Here is a 6388-nt window from a genome sequence, read left to right on the forward strand (position 1 = left end):
TGCTGAATTCTTAATTCTTTTAGGCTTAATTAGACTTGAGAATCTACTTAGACAACTCATCTACAGGATTCTATTGTTTATAACCATCCATGGTAACAAATGTGTTAGGCTTTTTAGAGAAGCCAAGCCAGGATATCTATAAACTTCTCCACTTACATCAACATCTCATAAAAGGAATGTATACCAAAACTGCGGCCCACAGAGCTGTCGAGAGGCTAACCAGTCTTCTTCACTCCTGTGCGTCAGATGCTGGGCCCAAGATCCAAGGAGCAGGAAGCAGAAGGGCCAGGCCAGGTGGTGGCAACTGTAAAGATGGCAGCTGTGGTGACGGCTCCAGCTGTGGTGGTTACACTGGAGTCTCAGGCAGCTGCAGTGAGGCACAGGCTAGTGAAAACAGCCACCTGTAGCGGGTGAAGCAAAGCTGCCAGATACCAATGTGGATTCCACCCTAGCAAGAGAAGAAGAGATAATGTTCTTTGTGGTATTCACTTATAGCTAGATCATGTATACCACAAGAAAGGAGACATCAACAAGCTGCCTAATTTGTAGGTTGAACCTCGTAGCTGGGACTTCAGCCATATATTCTTATTGGTGAACCAAATTGACCGAAAAAACCCCAAATATCCACCACATCCTGCTTATGAAATTGGAGAAACAATTCAGATGGTATCTTGTACTTACTTGCCTCACGGTCTCTTTTTAGAGATATGTGCAAAATTGTTTCCTTTGTAGTCTCCAGCTCCAAAACCAAACCAAAATATGCAATTAAAAGTAATCATGAAATAACCAACCAAACAACAATGACACAGAGAAAAATCTCCTGATCAAAACCTGCAGGCAGAGCACATTCCAAAGGATTGTGGCTGGCTGGGGGTGCCTTGATCTCCAGCTGAATTCAAGAGCAATCAGGAGAGACTTTGACAGTTCAGGTCAGCATGGAATCTGCAACCACCACTCACCTCTTCTGTTAATGTCCCAGAACCAGCATAGGCAGTCTCTGCCCAAGGTCGGTGTGTCTAACAACTTCCATGGAGGTGGGTGTAATAAATTGAGCTTAGATTAGAGATTTCACATTCCTCCCTGCCCCCCTTCAATATGTCCCTGAATTTCCTGTGTTAACAAATCTGAAGGTACTTGTGGGAAACTGAGGGACTGGATGGGAATGTACATGGCCCAATTTTCTATGCCTACCATTACAGGGTCTGGAAGGTTATCTGTATTTAAGGGCAATTAGATTCTATTGCCAGTCCCATCCCAAAGTGTAGCAAACTCCTTTCTGACATTTTCTGATACAAATCAGAGATTGTTTCCCTGGGGAGGGCTCAAGGACATACGAGGTCAAGATTCTGACTCGTCTATTACCCACTTTTTATATTACCCATTCCCTCGATTACATGTTCACCATCTTCTGCGAATGCTTATTGGAAGACTTGTAAGCCACGTCATTATATATACCCATTGGAAAATACATTAGCCCTCTTGATCCTGACATCAGGACACCGAGCCCCTATGGCCTGCTGTCTTATTTTCTGTAATCATAAAGCCTGCCTAAGGACCTGTTGGATTGTTGGGGACCAGTACTCCCAACAGTTACTAGCTTGTTTCTGTGGCTGTGCTTTAAAATAAGGTAACACCAGGTTCAGGATTTGATCTCCCATTTGCCTTTCCCATTGAATACAAACACTAGTCTGAGTTGTTATAAAAGGAGTGAAAGTAACATTGAAACATGTCTATGTGATACAAAAAGCCTCTAGGTCATTTTCAAAAAGGTTTAAAAGAAACCCAAAACAAATACCCAAACTTGTATGCATACCTATTCCAGTATATGCCATTTTTAACTTGTCATAATAGTATTCAGATGCTTGAACACACAGTTTAGGCACCTGCTGGATGGTGCTTTATGGACTTGTCTATTGCTTAAAGTGTGATATACTCTTCCAAGACACGGGGTTGGATCAGAGAAAGCCTCATAGAAAAGGTGACATTTGATTTCAAATTCAAAGAGTAAGCTGTTTTTATCAAAGTAAGTTGAAAAGAGTGGGGACATTTTACTTGATCAAAATCATGGTGGTATTAAATTACTTGAGGTGTTTGCACAGGTAAACTTGGTCGCCTTAGTAGGTGGAGTTTAGTAGGTTAGCAAGGAGAGATCTTTATTTTCTGATGAGTACAACTCAGTTTAAGAAGAGATAGCTGTGACAGTCTGTTAATGATTGGAACATGGAATGTACCAAATATGAATCTAGGAAAATGAGAAGTAGTCAAAAATTAAATGGAATGCATAGCATTTGATATTCTGGTTGTTAGTGCACTGAAATGGACTGGTCTTGGCCATTTTGAATCAGAAAATTATGAGTTACAAGATAAAATTGAAGAAAATTAAAACAAGCCTATAAGAGCCAAAATATGACCTTGAGTCTATGCCACCTCAATTTCAAGAACACCTCAAGAACACATGTGAGACATGGAACACTAATGACAGAAGACCTAATGGGCTGTGGCAGGATATCAAGACCACCATTCACGAAGAAAGAAAATGTCATGACAAAGACAGGAAAGAAAGAAAAGATCCAAGTAGATTTCAGGAGATACACCAAAACTTGCTCTCCTTTGTAGAGTAGCTAAAATAAATAGAAGAAATGACGAAGGTAAAGAAATGAAAAAAAATGAATAGGAAATTTCAAAGGGTAAACTGAACCCAACAGAGATAAATATTACAAGGAAATAGGCAAAGATCTAGATTTTGAAAACCCCAAAAGGAAGAACATGGTCAGGATATCCTAAACTGAAAGAACTTAAAACAATTTTTTAAAATTTAAAACTTCAAGTTGCAATATTGAAAGATTTTGTGGCCAACGTATTGAATGATGCAGGAAACATCTGAAGACAATGGAAAGAATACACAAAGTCATGGAAACGGGGGGGGGGGACAGTTGATGTTCCACCATTTAAAGAGGTCACATATGAGCAATAATGAATGGTGCTGATGGGAGAAATTCAAGTTACACCGAAATCTTTAGCCAAAAAGAAGGCCCGGGCATTGATGTAACACAATTAAAATGTTTCAACAAGCTACTGAAGCACTGGAAACCCTCACCAGTTTACAGCAGGAAATTTGGAAGACAGTTACTTGGCTGGAAGAGATCTATATTTGTACCCAATCCACAGAAAAGTGACCCCACAGATGTTCAAATTATAGAACAATATCATTGATATCACATGCAAGTAAAATTTGGCTGAAGATCATCCAACAATGGCTGTAGCAGTACATTGACAGGGAAATGCCAGAAGCTGAAGCCAGATTCAGAAAAGGACATAGATCAAGAGATATTATTGCTGATGCCAGATGAATCTTGGCTGCAAGCTGAGAATACCAGAGAGATGGTTACTTCTGTCTCATTGATTATGTATGTCAAAATATTTGACTGTTTGGATTATCACAAATGATGAATAACCTTGAGAATAATGGGAATTCCAAATCATTTTATTGTGCTCATGCTGAACTTTTATCTGGAACAAGAGGGAGCTGAGTGACCAGAACAAGGAATGCTTCATGGTTTAACATCGGGAACCGTGCGCATCAGGTTTGTATCCTTTCAAGTTACTTTTTAAATGTATGCTGAGCAAAGCATCAGAGGAACTGGATTGCATGGAGACGAATACAGCATCAATGTTGGAGGAAGGCTTATTCACAACCTTCATTATGCTGATGACACAGCCTTGCTTGCTGAAAGTGAGGAGGACTTGAAGCACTTGCTGATGAAGATCCAGGGTTGCAGCCTTCAGTGTGGATTACAACTCAATGAAAAGAAAACCAAAATCCTCACAACTGGACCAATATATAACATCATGATAAATGGAGAAAAGGTTGCAGTTGTCAAGCGTTTTGTGTTTCTTGGATCCACAATCAATAGACATAGAGTCAGCTGTCAAAGGATCAAAAGACGGATTGCATTAGGTAAATCATCTGCACAAGGCCTATTTAACGGACTGAAGAGCAAGGATGTTAGTTTGAGGACTAAGGTGCCGTCTTTTCCATTGCCTCATATGCATGTGAAAGTGAAACACTGCGTAAGAAAGGCCGATGGAGAATTGGTACGTTTGAATAGTAGTGCCGGGGAAGAACATTGAAAGTACCCAAGTCTGCAAAAGGACACACCAGTCTTTCCTGGAGGAAATATGGCCAGATTGCTCCTTAGAGGCACGGAACAAGATTTTGCCTTATATATTTTGGACATGTTGTCAGGAGAGACCAGACTTCAGAGAAAGGCAACATGCTAGGTAGGGTAGAGCGCTAACGAAGAGAGGAAGACCCTCAGGCAAATGAATTGATCCCACGGCTGCAAAGGTGGGCTCAGGCATGGGAACAATTGTGACAATGGTTCAGGCCTGTGCAGTGTTCTCTGTCGTATGGATCGGAATGCCTTGATGGCACCTGAGGATGCCGACAGCAAAGATGGGAATTGTTGGGGGCACAACAGGCTGGAACCGTGACTGGCTTTAATGTGGAAGGACCTTTCATGTCCTAGAAGTTGCAAAGAATAATACCACCAAGAGCGTGCTTTTTACTTAGAAAACTGAAGAAAACACACGTGTTGATAAGGCTGATAAAATGGCAGTAGTTGTTGTTGCTTTTCATTACAAATTGATCACCCTAGTTTTTAGGGGAAAAACAAAAACCCAAACAAAAATAGTTTATTCTTTTAAAGCCAAGTGGATGACTTTTCTCAGCCATTAGGTATGAGTCCATTTATTTCAAAACTTGCTTGGTAAAACTCAGTGATTTATTTCTAATACCAGTTTGAGGAGATCAGCCTGTGTAGCCTTTTGTGTAGAAAGTTTTCATGCTTATATAAAAATTCTCCATTGAATGGCTCCTGAGGATCTTCTGTGTTGAACTCCTCATTTTTGCATCTTTAAATACCCAACAATGTAATGTGTAGGAATGAAAAAATTAAAAATATATGAGCGGTGCTCAGGGCAAGAGAAAGAGAAAATCACGTCGTTTTGTGAATTAAGGTTGAATATTCAAACCACAGCTTCAACTCAGAGATTTTTGCTTAAGAGCTTTTCAGTGTTTAAGCCTTAGAAGTGATAGGATGTTTTCTCACCCAAACAAACTTCTAACTAAAATATAAACACTCTGGAGAGCGATTAAGTATTATCAACTAAAGTACTTTAGGGATAATTAACAGATAGATAATAACAAATGGTGCATGTGTTAGTCTGGGTATACTAGAGAAACAAATCCCTAGACACTCATATTGTATAAGAGAGAGATTTATATACAAGAGCAGTTGAATATTGAAAATCATCCCAGCCTAGTCCAGATCAAGTCCATAAGTCCAATTTTAGCCTATATGTCTAATACCAAACTATTAAGTCCTCTTCAGACTCATGAAACACATGCAATGATGTTGAATGCAGGAAGATCACAGGCCAGTAGGTGGGGAATCTTGTGGATTTAGTCTAGTGGTGTTATAAGCATCTCAGCATTGGCAAGGGTCTCCATCTGGCTTTTCTAGCTCCAGAGGTCTGGCTTCATCAGCCTCTCTCCGTGTATCTCCTCCACAGTGATGTCTTATAGGAAGTGAACATGCGTCTTGCCTCCAGAGAGCTATTTATCTCCTTAGTGCCTCCAAGTGAGGTCATCAAGCTACTACCTGATTGACAAAGTAGATTCCACCCCTTCCCTCTGAATCCGCACATCTGACACCGGGTTATGTAACCTTCACAGTGCACAAGAGGGCTCGAAAACGTCTTCCCTGGAGACTTTTCTTCCATATACCCACATTTGGTTGTTTAGGAGATATTCACAGCTTCTTCCCTTCTCCCTTCTCCCTTCTCCACCACCACACCTGGTCCCCCTTAGCTAGGAATGTGTGATATAGCCATCATGGTCAGTACAATCACACCACATTGCTTACTATTTAGTCAGTATTCACTGGTATAATGAGTAAGAAGCAACTCAAGGACAGTGTGATTTATAATGTAGAAGGAGCCCTGTTTGCCTTGTGAGTGAACACCAGGCTGCTAGTCTTAGGGTCAATGGTTCAATCTGTCCAGCATCCCCGTGGGAGAAAGATGAGGTGTGTGCTCCCACAAAGACATACACGGTCAAAATTTCTGTATAGGGTTGCTCTTAGTCAATTGATTCAATGGCAGTAGGTTTGGGTATTGATAACAGGAGTCTCCGCTTAGAGCAAACTGTTTACCACTCAGCTGTCAACGGAAAAGTCGGAGGTTTGAGCCCACCCACAGTGGCCTCCACAAAAAGGCCTAGCAATTTCTTCATCAAAATTAGGGAAAAAAGGGTAGAAAGGGGAGACCAATAACAGGGATCTGCATATGGTCTCCTCCCTGGGGGATGGACAACAGAAAAGTGGGT

At 40.9% G+C, this 6388-nt stretch overlaps 1 non-coding gene across 1 annotated transcript; it reads left to right on the top strand.

Moving 5' to 3' along the window:
* Positions 1-840: 840 nt before the first annotated feature.
* Positions 841-972, top strand: LOC142437715 (small nucleolar RNA SNORA44). The gene has a single exon (XR_012782243.1). It is a non-coding gene; the product is annotated as a small nucleolar RNA SNORA44 (small nucleolar RNA).
* The last annotated feature ends 5416 nt before the right edge of the window (positions 973-6388 follow it).

This window comes from Tenrec ecaudatus, chromosome 1 (genome assembly GCF_050624435.1).
Source record: "Tenrec ecaudatus isolate mTenEca1 chromosome 1, mTenEca1.hap1, whole genome shotgun sequence".
Lineage (NCBI taxonomy): Eukaryota > Metazoa > Chordata > Mammalia > Afrosoricida > Tenrecidae > Tenrec > Tenrec ecaudatus.